The sequence below is a fragment of the Trachypithecus francoisi genome, unplaced genomic scaffold, assembly GCF_009764315.1.
Source record: "Trachypithecus francoisi isolate TF-2019V2 unplaced genomic scaffold, Tfra_2.0 Lachesis_group8, whole genome shotgun sequence".
NCBI lineage: Eukaryota > Metazoa > Chordata > Mammalia > Primates > Cercopithecidae > Trachypithecus > Trachypithecus francoisi.
Window position 1 is genome coordinate 85,516,396 of NW_022681473.1, and position 18,620 is coordinate 85,535,015.

Sequence of the window (18,620 nt, forward strand, 5' to 3'; positions counted from 1 at the left end):
CAAGAGGACTATGCTTAATTTACAAATTGAACGTGATCATAGGTATGTGTGTATAGGAAAAAACAGTATATATAAGGGTTTGGTACTACCAACTGTTTCAAGCATCCACTGGGGTGTCTTGAAATGTATCCCTCATGGGTAATGGGGGACTACTGCCTGCCTTCTCTCCCTTTGCTTCCATAAGGAAGGCACATTTCACTGCAGCTCAGAAATTATATGCATTAATAGTGAATTCTGAAAAAAACTTGGATGTGAGTAATATGTTATGATAAGACAAGTTGTCCAATGCCCCTTCCACATGAGGGAAAGTCTGATACCTGCCAGGCACTACACAGATGCTGCTGTTACTGCTTCTGGAATATACACCATGGCCACTCAGCATGGGCTCCAACCAACAAGAGGCCTCCAGTGGGAAGGAAAGGAAAGGCAGATTTCTGTAAGAGAGTAGAAAGCTCTGTTTCCTGTTGTCCCTGTGTGGTGTGGTTTGTGGAGTCCTGGAAGCCTTGCCTAGACCATACATCTGCTCATCAGTTTCTTGAGTTCCTTGATGATTAAAGTTTTGAAGACATCTGTGAAAAAGTACAGATGCTATTAGGGTGAGATGATTCATTAAGCTGGTGTCTTGTGGTTACTCTAAGCACGGATTCATTGATGTCAGGCAGGATCTGAGGAATAGGAATAGGCAAGATTTAAAGAAGATAATTCAAAAGAGCACAGAGCATAGGATAGGGCAGGGCAGGTAAGGGGTAGGAAGAAGCTATTTATGTCCTTTGGGAGAAAGGTTCTGCATGAGGACAGAAACTATCAAAAGAGTAGGAAAACAATTTTCCCACTTCACAACTTTACATAGGGCAACTTTCCATACTGACAAACTGGGAACACATTTTGTCATCCTTTGGTCAGTAGTACAACAAACGGATTCTATCTCAAGGAAAGTAGGAACATTCAGAGGTGACAAGAGCTTAACATTAGGTGGGCCTTGGGCTGTGAACATCAGGGAAGTCTTAATGTAATTTAATAGTGACACCTGGCATCATGACCATTTTCTTATTTGTGGTTTAGAGGTTATCTGATGCCATACTTCGTTCTTTTTCACCTGCTTCCAAGTACTACACATTTAGTGACTTAAACCAGCACACATTTAGTATCTCAGTTTCTGTGTGTCAGGAGTTTGGGCATGGCTTAAGTGAGTCCTCTGCTTCAGGGTCTCTCAAAGCTGCAGAAAAGGGGTTCAACCAGCCTGGGTTCTCATCTGGAATTCAACTGGGGACTCCACATCCAAGCTCATTCCTGTTAATGGCAGAACTTACTTTCTTGTGGCTGTATGACCTTGGGTCCTAGAATTTCCTTACAGTTCCTGGAGATCACCTGTAGTTCCTTCAACAAGCCAACTGCTTACTTCAACAAGCCAGCAAGGAGAATCTCTTGCTCCAGTCTGCTAAGATGGAGCCTTATGTAAATAGCCTAAATTAATCTTGGGAGTGGCACCACAACCTTTCCCAGAGTCTATTGCCTAGAAGCAAGTCACAGGTGGGAGTGTGTCCCACCCACACGTAAGTGAAGAGGATTATACATGGTGTGAACACCAGGGGGCAGGAATTAGGGAGCCATCATAAGGTCTGTCCACCTTCCGAATTGTGCCTGGGGTGGCTCCCCCTAAAGTTCTCCTCTTAATTACATTCTTATCCTCCACCCCTAGGGAAAAATCTTCAGACCAAAAAGACAATGCTATTACCGAGTCTATGATTCTACCTGACACATAAGCTTGAATTAATCATCTTATAACATGAAGACATTTATATGAGAAGCTCCCATCGCCTTAGTGGTTTTCCCTTCAATACCTGGGAGTAATACTTTGAGCTGGAATCTGCATCTCATTCGGAATCCAGGCTTGCTCTCTTGCCTCTTGTTCCTTCTATCCCAAAGCATCTGTATTTAAATTTCACCACAATATTTGGCTTCTTGTTTTCCTTTCTTGACTGAGTGCATGATGAACTGGACCATCCCAGGAGGCTGTTTTTTACCTGCTATCTTTGAATTATTACATTACTGGCCAACACCGCCTACTCCATCTCCTTGTACTCTTCATTTCTCCATTAATACTTTTTTCTCGAGAGTCCTTGGTTTTATCTTTCTGCAGCTCATTTCCCCTCAGGTAAATTACCCTCTGTAATTTAGCATAGTCTGCACCGTACCCTAACTCCAAGGAATGCTTTTCACATAGTCAGTTGAAAAGGTAGCAGGCTTAGAAAAACACCAATGGCAACTTAAGCCCCAAACAGCTGCTGGTGCAGCCTAATGAATACAGTGCTCGCTGGGATTATATAGCACGTCTGCATTTCTCACATACTGAGAAGGAATCTAATCTTTCTTACTCCTGCTTTTTTTCTCTCTCATGCATTTGTTTAACTCTCTTCTTTCCACTTTATCATAGTCTTTAGTTTTGGCCAAATGTTTTAGATCCCTTAGATCAGAATTTTCCAGTCTCTACCATGAAGCAAGGACTCTGATCCATTACCTGGTGGCATCTCCCATATAAGACCGATCCTTTATGCTGCAAAGGGACCAACTAGAAAACTATTTCTCCTTCGTCTTGCAAAGGAATTTGTCATGGCTTAAAATAATTCAGCCAGCTTCCAGAAGCTTCTTTCTCCCAGCATGTTTAGCAGCAGGAAAAGTCAAATATTCCACAGTGCCTATGGCTCACTCCCTATATACACAAACAGGTTTCCCGAAATTAAGGTTTTAAAAAATATTCCGGTTAAGATCAGAAAATCACAAGTGCTTTCAGCTTGACATTCTCACTTTTCAATCAACTATTTTTACAGTCTATTAGCTCAGCCTAAACCACTGACTGTGTGTGTGTGTGTGTGTGTGTGTGTGTGTGTGTATTTGGAAACTGAGTCTCGCTCTGTCACCCAGGCTGGAGTGCAGTGGTATGATCTCAGCTCACTGCAACTTCCACCTCCTGGGTTCAAGCAATTGATGTTCCTCAGCCTCCCGAGTAGCTGGGACTACAGGTGCACACTGCCACACCCGAGTAATTTTTTGTATTTTACTAGAGATGGGGTTTTATTGTGTTGCCCAGGCTAGTTCTGAACTCCTGAACTCAAACAATCCACCCGCCTCAGCCTCCTAAAGTGCTAGGAGCCACTGACTATTTGAAAGTTGTATTGGTAGGAGGCTTATTTTCTCATCCACTAGCAGACCTTTTCAGGATATAATTTTATAACTCTGTATTAAATCCTTCAATAATTATGAGTGTCCTGCAATATGTATTGGCAAGACTAAACCTTGTTTAGGTGTTTGATGTAAGAGACATTGCTTGATGGGTTTATTCTCAACAGGTAATAAACATATGGCCTGCAAATACTACTTTTAAAGACACATACAGGGATAATATGTAATATATATAATAACTATATATAGTATTTTATGTAATATATAGGATATATTATATATTAAATCTGGTATGTTCTGATATACATATTTTTATTTCATTTATTTTATACATATGGATATAAATATAGATGACATAGACATAGATATTTATCCAGAGTAATGCTTGCACACTGACAATAAAAATTCACAATCCCACTCTATGGCCCACTCACATCCCTAAGTCCTGCTCCTCAGAGATAACTAATTTTTAATGGTGCTTGTTTTTAGGTCCTCTGTTCGTTATCTTAAATAATATGCTTATATTGTTGTTGCAACTGTTGTAGACTTTTGAGTTTTAGCTAATAGCTTCACACTATGATCTATGAGGACTTACCTCCTGTTTTCCTCCATCTCTCTGTCTCTGACAAGGTGTAAGGTATTCTCTTAATCTTTGGTGTTCTGAAATTTTACCATACAGTGTGAATAATACATTGTTTATCATGCTGGGCACTGTGTAACCTCTTTATTTTTAAAGATACCTTCCCGTCATCTCCAGGAAATTCTTTTTTATTTTGTTTTTGATCACTTCCCACCTTCTGTTATCTCTAAAATTATAGTTAATAAAATGTCAGATCTCCTAGGAGTGATCGTTAATGCCTCTTTTTTTTGTTGTTTATATTTTCTTCCTAACTCCGCCTTGTTCTATTTTCTAGAAGCTTTCCTCAACTTGGCTTTGTACTCCATCTACTCTGAATATTCAATTTTGTCAGGATATTTTTAATTTCTAAAACAATCCTTTTTGTTCTTCAATTATAGTTTTTAAAAAATAAAACATTCTCTTCTTGTTTTATCCATGCCACAGATTCTTCAGTACTTCTGAGTACACTAAATTAATTTTGTTCTGTAAGTTCTCTTCTATTTCCCAAGTTCTCTTTTTCCTCTAGGGAATAGCTGGTGTGCTTATCTGGACATTTCTCTGTCTTGTTGTAGGTTTTTCTCAAATGTCTGGTGATTTTTGGTTGTCTCTCCAGACATCAAAATGAGCAATAAGCAGACCGCCCAGGAGCTCTGTGTATGCCTGTAGATGTGTCCACTGGTAGGCCTTCTCCAAGCTGAGTGCTGTGGGACCTGCCTTGATGATGGGGAGCCCCAGGGAATGAATGAGGAGGGCCTTATACTGAGTCACTAACACCCACATTGGCTACACTAGTTATTCCCCAAGCAGTACATTCTGTTCCATTAGAGAACTCTCCAATTATTTTGCTTATGGGCAAGGACCTGGATTTATATGGCATGTAGAGGTGACAGAAAGGTGTGGTTAGGGCCAACTGTGTCTATATATAAATCTTCGACTTCAGCTTACCTTTCTCCCCCCTCCTTTTTGAATCCAGAGCCCGTCTTGATTTTTCCAGGCAGGTCAGCTACTTCCTATGCTGCAGTGTCCTGCTCACATTCAAGCTTGAAGTTCCCACTTTTCCAGGTGGTGTCTTTCTCCCCCTTCTTCATCACTTGACATTACTCTTTCCACCTTCTGAATTCTACACGTGCATTAAAATCCCCCATGGCTCTCTCTTATTCATTTTGTTGTGTGAGGCTGTTTTGCTTTTTGAAAATACATCCTTAATAGAGTCTCTGCAAAAAAGGCAATAGATACATAGGAACATTCAACAATCCAGAATGTGAATCACATAGTTCTCCAGTTATTTCTCTTGTTAACCTAGATGAGGTTAATGACTGGAAGGTTCTTTTACTCAGAACTGTATGATATCAACAAAACTTGAAGTGATTGGACTCATCCTGGCATAGGTTACTTAAAAAAAAATTGTGTGATTATCCATGTCCTCTAAAATGCAGGCATTAACAGCTGCCTTAGATGATTGTTATGAGACTTTAACAATAACATAAATGTATGAACTTGCTCAGCATAATACCTAGATCATAGAAGGAACTAAACTGGTATCAGTTCTTGCTCCTCTCCTTCGTCACCTGCTGAGTATGAGTGCGGCTGACATAACTCGGTTGTCTTTTAAATTGAAGTGTTTTATATCATCTCACCCCCACTCCTAGTAGCAGTTGAAGATTTCACATGTGCTTTGTATAGATTCTTACAGGGCACTCTTCTAGGGGTTTGAATGTTGGGGCTGCTGATTCATTTTTGGTTATTGTAAGTTGTAGACTAAAGAAAATAACTCACTCAGTGGGTTTTGGTTATTGTAATTTCTTTCTTCTTTATGATTATTATTACTATTACTATTATTTTGTCTGTACCACTTGAACTCCAGTTAGGTAATGGAAGGAAACTCTCTCTCCAAATTTTGTGCAGTAAATGGATTTTGCAATCACTGGTTTTAGAAATTTCTTTTAATAGACTTCAATTAATTGCTTCATTTAGAAGGATTTAGTAACCACTGAGTCCAAGTGATGAAAGAAGGAGCAATGATCTTGTGGTTCCAGAGGTAACTCCAGCTTGGAGGACACAGTGCTTAGCATCAGCTCATGAATCAAGAATGAACTCCATACTGTAACTAAGCCCAGAAACATTATCCCGAGCCAGGGCTTAGTTGACACATGCTCTGGGCATCATTAGCTGGTTAGATCTTGCAGAAATATGAGGATCATGGCCAGGCAGAGGCCTTTCGAATGATTCATTTATTCCCAAAGCCATCTTTGGCTGAGGCTCCGCAGTATGGGGAAGCAGTGTGATGGGTTAGGATGAGGGAAGCTTAGGAATAGTGACCTTGACTTTACCCTTAGCTTTTGTTTCCTTAGGTGAATTACCTCATCTCTCTAAACCTTGGTTTCTTCATGTGAAAAAAGTGAGAAATAATGTTTACCACATAGGACTGTGGCAAAGATTGAATTTTAAAATGCATAGCAGTGTGCTTAGCACATAGTAGATTCTCAATGTATATTAGTTGCTGCCCTCTTTACCCTGTACGTTTCTAGCTTTTCCTATAAGGAAACAAGACAATGATTACTAGACTAGGCAGGGCTGTCTGTATAAACACTGAGGAGTCCAGGCGTTGTTTGGCTGAATCTCAGTCTTTAAAAACTTGCACTCCTCACGACTGGTGACTCATGAAAGTGATGGGCCTTGGAAGATAGGAGCACAAATTTAGAACTGGGAGAATTGTAAAGTGGTTTAAAGCTATTTACAAAACAGTGGCATTGTGCAATCAATGATCTTTGAGTTTTAATTTTTGAACAAATACATAAGACCCAAAGTTTTCTTTAAGGCATTACGAAATCATAATTATTTTTCTTTGATCCCACAGAAATAGTAGCTCTTTTCTTTCTTTCTTTCTTTCTTTTTTAATATTGAAGATTTTTCTTGAGATAGAGGAGATGAGGAAAGAAAGCATTCTCTGCATATTTAATTTACAGGGCATTTATCCCTTCTCTGGCTGATGACCTAAAACCAAATAAATCATTATAAAAACCAAAAGAAGGAGAAAAAAAGGATAGCAGGTTTGTGAGAAAGGGTCTTTAAGCCCAGTTAAGGAAGACATCCAGAGCAGAATAGACCCAAACAAATACAAATGCTAGAATTCCAAGGGTATAAGAACTGTGAGTGGCTGAACCATTTTCCCATCCCCTGCCAGGATGTCTGAGAGGAACTTTTCAAGATAAACAGGCCTAGTACCCCAAAGGGCATTTTTTGATGCTTTCAAATAGATTTCAAAGGCTGCTTTGAAGAGGTTGTGAGGCAGGACAGTACCCAGGCATATCCAAATCATTCTTTGCCTTCTTAGCAAAGAAGTTGAGCAATTTTTAAAGTCAGCCTGCTGGAAGCTCAGAATGGGTATACTGATATATTTTAGAGGTTTTCAACTCACAATGCACTTTCAGTTGCATGAAGAGCTCACCTACTGAGTTGATTTGAGGAGGAAAAAGCCACCCCCATACCTACTCCCCGTATTCCAAGTTGAAAACATGTCTCTTTTACTCACTTAACTCTGCAAATCTGAAAATCTGCTGCTGTGGATTAATTTGTTGGACTCAAGATTTTGCTCCCTGCGGAGATTCCAAATCTTGTCATGAGCCAGTTCACCATTTTTATTACAGTTTGCCTACTTTGAATGAATACATTAAATTCTTACTTGACAGACAGTTTTGATGACAGGCAAAAGATGGAAAGGGCAAGAGGATCCTTGCTCCACTGTGAGAAGGAACTTTCATGAAATGGAGAAATGCTGGCTATTCCCTTACATGATGCATCATTTTATTGAGAGTCACCGTCTATTCTATCACCAGCCTTACTTTCCACTTCAACTAGGAGGCCTGATTTGGGTTACTAATAGAGAGGCACTGTAGGACAATGGTCAAGTCAGACCCTTTTGGATTCACATTCCAGGCTTATCTACTAGCTGTAACACCTTGAACAAGTTAATTGAACTTACTGAACCTCTGTTTCTTCATCTTTAAAACAGGAAGAGCAAGGGCTACCGTATAGGATTATTGTGAGAATTTAATAAAACAATATATGTCAAGTCCTTTGAGTAGTGCCTGGTATATAGTAAATACTCAAAAAATATTGACATCATCATCATTATTATCATCATCACCATCATTATCATCTGGTTCTGGCAGGTATGATCTGTAAGCAGAAATCATTTTTTACTAGTTGATCTATGACTTAGGTAATTTAAGTATTTGTCACTAGCCTAGCCAGTCTTAGTTCTGTTTCATCCTGAATCTTCACTTGTCCTTCCTGGAGCTATGAAAAATAAGCCACTCAAACTGCACCACCCTATTTGGCCTTGAGGATAGGATTAGACTAGTAGGAACATGTACACATGCTATGATTTCTCCTGGATCTGAAACACCTCCCCTTAAGTCTCAGCCTTACTGAAGATCCTAAAGCTATGAAAAAGAAGCTATAAATAACCATAGAGATTTGTAGACAAATTTAGTTGAACCTAGACATCTGGAGTGGCTCTTTAAAGGTACTAACCATCCTCTTCTGTTTTAAAACTGTTGGTGTGTAGGTCTCACGGGACAAAAAGACAAGTAACAAAGTTTTTGGTCTGCTTTCACATCCTATGGAATCCCTTGGGAATTTTTTCTTTAAGGTTTACCCAGTATGTGAATCTGACCCCATGATATAACATTTGTGAACAGTTCTGTACAAACAAGGACTCGTTTCTCTCCCTCCCTCTGATTCCCCGTGGAATTTTCAGGGATGAACAGTCTTTTCATCTTGAAATCAAGCAGGAATAAGTCCGTCTCAGCTTCCCTTTTCACTGCCTTTCCTCCCCTACTTTTTTCAAAATCTTCATGTAAGGATCTGTGGAGTGAATGAGACAGATCTTGATTTGTTTGTGGTGTGTAAAAGTTGAAAGGAGTCAGAAAGAAAGAGAACCATTTGCTAACCTCAGGAGACTTGGAAAATAAATTTTAATCAGAGAAATTCATTCAAAGGCACATTTCTCTAGTATGTATAAGATGGACTATTTTTTAAAAATCACAATTGCTCTTCTAAGAGCCTCCTTGAGATTTATTGGAAGACCATTGAGAGTCAGTCTGGCAATTCAAATTAAGGGTCAAGGAACTCAGAACACCAATGTGGTCCTCACTTTGCACAAATGATTTGTAACTCAGATGATGACTTAAGGTATGACTTAGGTAATTTAGATATGACTGACTTGATTCCCCCATTCCGTGTTCTGTGAAAAGTTCTGTGTCTTTCCACGATTTCTGCAAATCCCCGGGGGCCTTATACACTCATGACCACCTTTGAGCTGAACAATTTACACTCAATTTCAGTTCAGTTCATGAATCCTAAGCACTGAATCATGTATGCAACATAACTTCTTTCTCTAATTTTTAAAAAAATCCACTTACGTGGGCCTTTTTAAAGGTTTGTGAAGGCATAGAGATAAATATAAAGCAGCATAAACAACTGAAGTTTTGTTATCAGCTATATCTGCCCTTAAAAAAGTTTTAGATACCCTCTAACTTGGACACTATCTTCCCACCATGCTGCTAGACCCTCCCCTTTCCCCTTTCCTATCTTAGCTACTTCTATGGATGATTTATTATGCGTTCTCTCTTTCTTTCTTTTTTCTTTGTTTCTTCTCCTTTTGATTGTCTCCTGCTAGTCTATGTGCACATGGACCACACTTTCAACCTCTCAACCCCAGTGATTTACTAAGGTATTTTCCTGTATAAAAGCAGTTCCTACCCAAAGAAAAATACATAAGAAAGCCGTTAAGATAATAATTGTTTTGAAATCTTTACAAATATGTTTAGAAAGGTATGATAGTTCACTGAAAAGTGACTCCAATCTTTAATTAATTCATGGAAAGCTCACTCTTTCAAGGACTGACATGTTGAATCTGCAAGCAATATGAAAAATTCTTATTTTGGCTTTCGAAACCATTTATATAAAATAACTCTGAATTGTTCTGCTTTCTACTTGGCAGCAGGATGGACAGAAAAGGCTCTGTGAGATTTCTTTCCTTAGTGAGAAGGATTATGGCCAAGCTATTTATTAGCCTAGAAAGGAAGATGCATACCACGTGCTTTTAAGCCACATGCTGCTGTCCACGGGTGTCTAGGTCTTGTTTCCACATGGAATGCATACATAAACATTCATATTCATCACACATCAGAAGAATTCCTTTTTGTATGCATGGGGGAAGAAGGAGACACTTACATTGGCATAATTTAGAAACACGGAGGAAGCGCCCTTCTGTTCCCAAAATAACTCCAGCTTTGTTCTGACTTCTACAATTCCTTTAACACCAGATAAAGTCCTCTAGTCTGCAATTTTATATAGAACTTAAAATGCAAACCAAGAGTGGGGGAGCCTTGGTAGTGCATATTCATACAAAGATGTGAATTAATATCAGATATTTTTTCTTGAGAGCTATTTTTTTTAAGAGGGTAAAGAAACCCCAAGATCCTTGAAGTTAGAGGAAATTTAAAGGAGAAAAGGAAAGGGAAATAATGTTTATTGACCACCTGCTTTATGCCACGTAATGTTCTGGGATTTTGCCTATGGAGTATATCTTTTATAACTCCAAAAACACTATGAAGGATGTGAAAGATTGCCTTTTGTACTGAGCTACATCTGCCCAACTCTTAGTCATCCTAACCCATTTCCTAACCATAATGCATAATTCAACAAACATCTATAGACACTCCTCCCCCTTACACATGCACACAAACACAAGTATGTGCAGAGCATCTGGTATGGATCAGTAGGAACTTAAAAGCAGCACTACCCAACATATACTTACCCTAGTTTCCACTTGTCACTATTTAGACACGTGCAAAAAAGAACCACTCTTTTATACCTGAGAAAGAGAAAGGAACTTTATGGCTGCATCAAGGATGGCAGAGGAGAGAAAGAAAGCAGAGTATGAAGGGGATAGAATTGTGCCCATTCTTCCTCTGTACAAGGCAGAGCCAAATAGTGTGTGTGTGTGTGTGTGTGCACACGTGTGTGTTTACATGCATGTATGTGTGTTTTCAATATATGAACAAGGGTGGATAACACTGTTAAGCTTAAAAGCATGTGTTGAACTCAGCCATTAAACCCTAAAAATGGCTTGACCAAAAACCTCCTTTCTAGGGAAAGAAATCTCACAGAGCCTTTTCCTTCGACTCTTATGCCATGTAGCAATAAAGAACAATCCATAGTTCTATTGTTATAACAGTCTAGAAAAAAATTAAGTAAGGAGTAATTATTCACAGGCTCAACATAGCAGCCCTCCCAAAAAGGAGTTTTCTCTGGCTCACTTTGGGGGTTTTGAACCTCATGTGGAGAGGAGTCAGAAAAGCAGCTGATTTAACTGTTCAAGAGAAATTTCATCATGCAACTGAATTCAAGCACAGCTGTTGCTGGGCCTGAGTGACACATTGTGACAAAGAGTAGTATGCTCCATTCCCACCCCCATATCATTACCTCAGGCCCCAGGTACAATTAACTCTAGAAACACTCTAGCACCTGGAGGATCGGGAGGTTTGGGAGAGTGTAAAGGAAGTAGTCCAGATGTAGACACTGGCATTCTTAAGACGGGCTATGGGTGTGGAAAACTTTTTCCTCTTGCTTTGCAAGCAGCCAATGGGGGACAGAAGGGAACTGGGGCCAAAGAGAAAGGACTGAGCTGATATCACATGGTAACTACAGCTAACAGACCCTTATAAGGAAAATTGCAGGAAGCTCCTTCAGGGACTCTCAGTTACAGTAAGTCCTCACTTCATGTCGTCCACAGGCTCTTGGAAACTGTAACTTTAAGTAAGATGACATGTAACAAAACCCATTGTATCATAGGCTAATTGATAAAAGCAAGAGTTAATTCCTATAACATAGTTTTGGTCACAAAAACATCACTGGACTTCTAAGTAAAGACCAAAAGACTTCTAATATTAAACATTGAAATAAATGTGAATTATATATACATTTAAGAAAGACTGATAAAAACAAGCGAGACAATTATTTACCCAATTTTTCCAGTTCAGGGTAGCAGGTGACTGGAGCCTATCCAGCAGCTCAGGGTGCAAGATGGGAACCAACTCAGACAGGATACTATTCCTTCACAGGGCACACTCACACACACTCACACTCATTCACACTGGGACCATTCAGACACACCAGTGAACCTGATGTGCACAGCTTTGGGATGTAGGAGGAAACTGGAGTACTCAGAGAAAATTCAGGCAGACTTGGGAGAATGTGGGAACCTGTAAATTCCACGCAGACACTGGCGCCAACCAGATATTGATTTTTTTTTTCTCAACGACGTTATAACAAAGCATCGGTCATGGGAGACGTTAAGGTCCCTACCAGGCCCAAGGTAATAATCAAACAGATTTAGGTGCCGTCCCATATCTTTTATTGCCTGTACTCCAACTTAAAAAGTTCCCTCAACCTCAGCGTGTCTGGAGCTAGACTCTTTTTGTTGGTGATCAGAACAATTAAGAGGGGTGTAACCTCAGGCATACAGACCTCTGTAGCTCTTGGTCCTGCCACCCGGCAAGCTTCCATACCCCTGTGCCTTGCAAAACATCCATGAAACAGCTCTTCCTAATTATCCGAGTATCTGACACTCCCTCACAACCTGCACCCCACAGAACTCAGAAAGGAGCCATGAGGACTGGGCCAGGAGATAAATCCTATGAGAAATATCACCTTCTTAGAATTATCCCTCTTCTCTACCTCTAGTGCCTTAGAGGCCGTTTGTCAGTCTGACTTTTCCCTTGGGCTAAGTTCTCTCATAGTCTTTCATGCAAATAGATTGTTGGCAGAGTCATCCATCCAACCTGCCAAATATACTTTGACATGTCTTAATCTCACCAGACACAAGTTAGGTCAAGGTTAAGAAGACTAGTGAGATTAGATAGAACCTCACTAGTATCAAAGGACCTGTCTGACAGTTTCAAAGTCTCTAGCCACATTACTTTCTCTCTAGTTGCCTGAGGACCCTCATTCAAAGTATCCACCTTTGCAAAGTTCTTGAGATGGGTTTGCAGATTGTGTCTCCCTGCATCTGTTCTTTCATACAGGACGTAATTGTTAACACAGTGGTATAACCAATAGAAACAATGACCTATGGCAGCAGCAAGATAGGACTAATTTATTCCAACTTACAGAATAAGGTAAGATTTTACGGGAGAGGTAAATGTGGAGTTAGGCTTTTTAAACATGGGCAGAATATCAACAGGTGAATGAAGCAGTAAAGGCATTCATTAATTCACCCATTCTGCCAACATTTATTAAGATCCCGTTATGTATCTGGCTCTGTTCTAGGCACCAAGGATATGTGTGAATAGGACATCATTTCTGCCTTCAAAGGGCGTGCAGTACATTCATCTTGGGCTGCAGACACAATGTAAGCAAAGGCACAGAGTTCCAGAGGTATGTGGCAAGTTCGGCGAACAATATGGCTAAGACCTAGGGTCCACTGTGTATAAAGGCAAGTAGGAAATTAACGGGGAATACGAGGCAGGGAAAAAGTCTGGGGACAGAACACAGAGGATTTTAATAGTACAGTAATAAAAGTTCATTATGTGGGCTATAATAAGTCATTAATAGTTTGGAGTTGAAAAAGGGCGTGGTCAGTTTCTATTTTAGTATAAAGCATTCCACTGGCCTCCTATTGCCTAAAAAATGTCAATGGCTTCACATTACTCATGGGTTTAAGACCAAAATCCTTAAGAGGGATTCAAAGGCCTTGCAATGTTTCCCTTTCCTTCCTGCATGTGGACTTCAGTGATCTTGTATGATCACACCTTGCCACTCCCCACCACAGGGCCTTTGCACAGTTTGTTTCATCTTTCAGCAAACCTGTTCCCTTTACTTAATTAGCTTCTTCTCCTTCAGAGCTCAGCTAAGTCATTATTTCTTTAAGAAAGCTTTTCCTGATCTCTACTCTACTGCTAGTCCTTACTAGATCTAATCCCCTAGTATATATGCATAATCGATTTGTGATCTTTGGTTACTCTCTGTGTCCTTCAGTAGGCTATAATCAATGGCAGAGACCCTGTTTTGTTCATCATTTTCTCTCCAGTGCCTACTAAGGTGTCTGGCATATTGTAGATATGCAATAAATACTTGTTAAAAGGAAAGGAAAATAGAAAATCTTTTAAAAATAACATTGTAAAAAATGGTTGTGGGCGAAGGTTTGGCTGTAGGCATTGCAATCACAGAAGAGGCTTCACCCACTGACTTCATAGTCAGGGATGCAGTTGTAAATTAATAATAAACTCTCCATGTGGCAGCCATGGAATCATCAGAGTGATAAGTCTTTCTCTAGCAGCTGATTAGGCTGAATTCATGGGTTGATTAATCTGTCTCTCCAGGAATCATCTCAGTCCAGAGCCTGGGTGTGAAAAGGCCCTATTGTTTTCTGCTGGTTAATTAAGTGCAATGGCTGGTCACAGATCAGAAAAGCGCGCGGTATCATATTGAGTGAGGATGTGCAGAGAGTGGAAACTCAGTGTATTTTAACTGTGTGTGAATGAAGAGGTTAACACTAAAATCACAGAAAAGAGACAGTCCTAGGAAAATTGCTTTATCACAACTGTCTGTGAAATTGTGAAGGGTTAGAATAAGTGGGCTGATGAATCTGTGCTTCTCCCTTCCCGCTGATGACTGCGTGAGAGGAAATGGGTTCAATCTTCAGAGAGAGAAATTTGAGCAAATTATTTCTCAACAAATTTCCAGAGGGAGCATGTAAAGTCTTTGTCTCTGGATAAAGAATAAAGGAGAACCAGTAACTATCACTGCTCTGCTGATGAGCATTGTCCTGCCTTAGAATGGTGTGGGTGGTGAGGAAAGTACACACAGTTCCCCTAACCAGCACTTCCAATATTAGGTTTTTTTTTTTTTTTTTGCCATGCAGGGTTCTGAAGCCATAGAATGATGGCTCTGCATGACATTTCTTGTTTTAATCTGGTAATGCTTTGTAAACCCCATGAATCATCAAATATGCCATGCTTGAGAGATTTTGACAAGTTTTATGAGTCCACCTAGTGCTATTTATTTTTGTTCTCTTTCATTCCTTCTCTGTGGGGAGGAGCACTTTCAAGGGCATCCTTCACAGAACTGGCCAGATGCCACAGTGGCAAATCTAACTCTATCATCCTGAGGCAAGAAGTAGCATGTTTTGCTCTTGCCAACTCCTTGGTATGGCATTAACATGACGGATGGAGCCAGCTATTTGCACAACCAGTAACCAGGGCAGATCCTAGGAAGTGGGGGTGAGCAGACAAGACACTCCTTTTAAACATAAATATCCCAGGAGGGATGTCCCAGATCCATGTGTTTGTTGGGGATCTACCTGTACAGTTTTAAGATTCACCCACAGGCTCTATCCAAAATATTTCCAGCATGGCACAGTGCCTGAATAATCTTCCATGATAATTCCTTCTTTGGGGCCTGGCATCGAAGGAACTACGGATAGGCAAAATCACTATATGGAAGTAGTAGCAAAATAGTGCTATTAGTTTTATCATTTAACTATTACTTTAATTGGCTTAATTATCTAAGTCTGTATTGTCCAATTGAGTGGTCACCAACCGCATGTGGCTACTGCGCACCTGAAATGTGACTAGTGACTAAACCATCACCTTCTCTTTCATTTTAATTTCATGAGATTTTGATTAATGCTAAATCCCAAAACAGAGTGGGGAATCTATGGTCCATAAGTCTGAGAAATTGGGTATAAAAAATTAACATCATTCTATATTGCACAATTTTTTAACATGCCAGTGTTCAATATGTCTTTCTCAGAAGGGGATGTTATAGACAATTTAAGAATTATACCGGCCGGGCGCGGTGGCTCAAGCCTGTAATCCCAGCACTTTGGGAGGCCGAGACGGGCGGATCACGAGGTCAGGAGATCGAGACCATCCTGGCTAACACGGTGAAACCCCGTCTCTACTAAAATATACAAAAAATTAGCCGGGCGAGATGGCGGGCGCCTGTAGTCCCAGCTACTCGGGAGGCTGAGGCGAGAGAATGGCGTAAACCCGGGAGGCGGAGCTTGCAGTGAGCTGAGATCCGGCCACTGCACTCCAGCCTGGGCGACAGAGCGAGACTCCGTCTCAAAAAAAAAAAAAAAAAAAAAAAAAAAAAAAAAAAAAAGAATTATACCTAGCCATGGAAGACATTTTGCTTCTTTCCATAGGATATCTCAAGGAATACCATTTGGGAAATAACTCTCCACGTGGAAAGGACCAGGAAACAATAGTCAGGCAGAGAGCACTGTGATCTATGCCTTTATTGAGAGAAGATGTGTCTCAAAAGCAGAGCCCTGGACTGTGAGCTGCAGGGAGTTAGGACTTAGCTTCCTTGCTACGTACTTGTTCGTTTGGTTTTGAGGAACTTTGACATCCCACCAACTTCACCTATCACATTCACCCCAGCCTAACCTTAGTGTTATTTTTCCTCTTCTGAAAGATGAGTGAGTTTGACCAGATGAGCTATATGATGTTTTCCAGGTTCGAAATTCTATGGTTCATTCATTCTGATGCAAATCTTTGAAATTTCCTACTTTTTTAGTGTTTTCAACCCCTAATTGGATAGTGTCTAAGTAAGTCAGAGTATATGCCGAGACAGTATACGGTGGATCACAGAAATTTTTTTCTCCTTTGAATGCCTCCTAAATTTAAGGGAGGAAAGCAGACCCTGAGGAAAAGTATACAATCCTGGGGGAACCAAAGTGTGCCATCTTGGTTTGTGAGCTCAAACCAGAAAGGAGAATGCAGAAGCTTGAAGAAAAGGTAAAGCCATTGCTTGTAAGTAAGTAAAGTGGTCTGCAAGGACTTTAGATGATAGAGTTGATCTTGATGATAATTTTTAATTCACTGATAGACCAGGAGCAGAGAGTGGCTGATGAGGTATCTATGTGTAATTGAAAGTGGCATGATTAGAATCAGAGGTACCAATCATCGACCATAGCAATTATCCAAGTGAGAGGTATTGGCCAAGGAGTATGTTTAAGTCTTTGGCTTGGACAACCAGGAAGATGGAGGTATTCATTCCAGGAAAGAGAAAGTAATGAAGACTGAGCAGGTTTGAGGACAAGATAATAACAACTTCAAGTTAGGACATATGGACTTGGAGATGGCTGGGACACTGTCCAAGTGGTGATGCATAGTAGGAAATTAGGGATCCATATCTGGATGTTAACAAAGAGGACTTAACAAGAGATAGTCAATATTAGAGAGGGAATGGCTCACTGAAGAGGCAGTGTAGGGTAATGATTAAGAGAGGGAACTTAGGACCTCTAACACTTTCTTGCTGTGTAACTTTGACCAACTTACTTTACTTCTCTATACCTCAGCTTCATCATCTATAAAATAGCTGTAGTTTTTACCCAATCGAGTCATTATGATGATTAAATGATGTAGTACATGTAAAACATGTAAAAGAATGAATGACATTCCTAATAAACATTATTGTTACTATTTTCTCCTTTTCAAAGATAAGGAAAATAAAGAAAGCTAAGAGGGGATATATAATTGGCTGACTGTGACACAACTACTAAGTGGCAGTGTTGAGATTCAAGTCCAATTCTTCCTGAGACACATCCAATGTCCTTTCTACTATATCACTGCAGTCAAAAACTTCAACCATTCAATATAATAATATGGACTTTATAGGGTTGATATAATATTTAGAAAGCATTTAGAACAATGTTTGGGACATTGTATGTGCTGTAGAGTGTTTGCTATTATTAGTAGTAAGTAATAGCAATAATACTAATAATAAATACTAACAACATTTTTCCTACACTCTGCTGTCGGGTAAAATAAAAGTGCCTCCATTTTCAACTAACTCAGGCAAGATATATTTGGGCTAGAATGGGGTAGGTTGAAGGAATCAGCAGGCGTGGGTCAGGTGTCCCCTTTGCGTCAGGAAAAGATGAATCCTAGGAGCACTGTGAAGGAGCTGAGTGGAGCTGGCAAGGCCCAATCACTGTTATTCTCTGGTCTGAACACATGGGCTTGGGAGAGGGTGGGTAAAGTAGAAAGAATTCAAATCTGCACATCTCCAGTGACAGTTGCCACATCTGGGATCAACTGAAACCACTTTCATCCAAGTACTAACCAGGCCCAACCCTGCTTAGCTTCCAAGATCAGACGAGATCGGGCGCGTTCAGGGTGGTATGGTGGTAGACCTGAAATACACTTTCAAAAGGAAGAAATACCTCTAAAAAATAAAGCTTGGAAGACAGGCAAATGGAAAAATGAGGCCAGGATACAGAAAAAGCACAAGTCAAAATAAATCTGACTCCTGGCTTCCTGCTCTCTGATCTACTCACGTAGCTTCAGGATTTGTTTATGATTGTTTGCGTAGTTGAGAATCTCTGGGGTTTTTTGATTGTTTTTCATTACAAAATTCAACACAGTGGGATACAAGTTTTATGCTTCTATTCCCATTTTATCAGGAAAGAAGAGAGTGAAAACTTTTTAATCTTCCCCCTGCCCCCACTACCAACATCACTGAGATGATTTAATGCCTCATAACAGAAGTAATTTTGTGATAATGACACAAAGGCAGCAATTAAAAAATATTGCTTGTTTCGGGGCCTATAAATTGGCTGTTGGTAATTGACAACAGAATGTGTTTTCTAATCCTCTGAAATGATATCTTATTGCAAGCTGGCATGGTAATTACTGTATTTGTACAGTACCAGAGGAGTTCCAGCCTGAGTTTGACAGGGAGTTGATTAAATCACCCAGGTGTAATTGAAGGTTTTGATTGCATTGCCTCCGAGTTGATC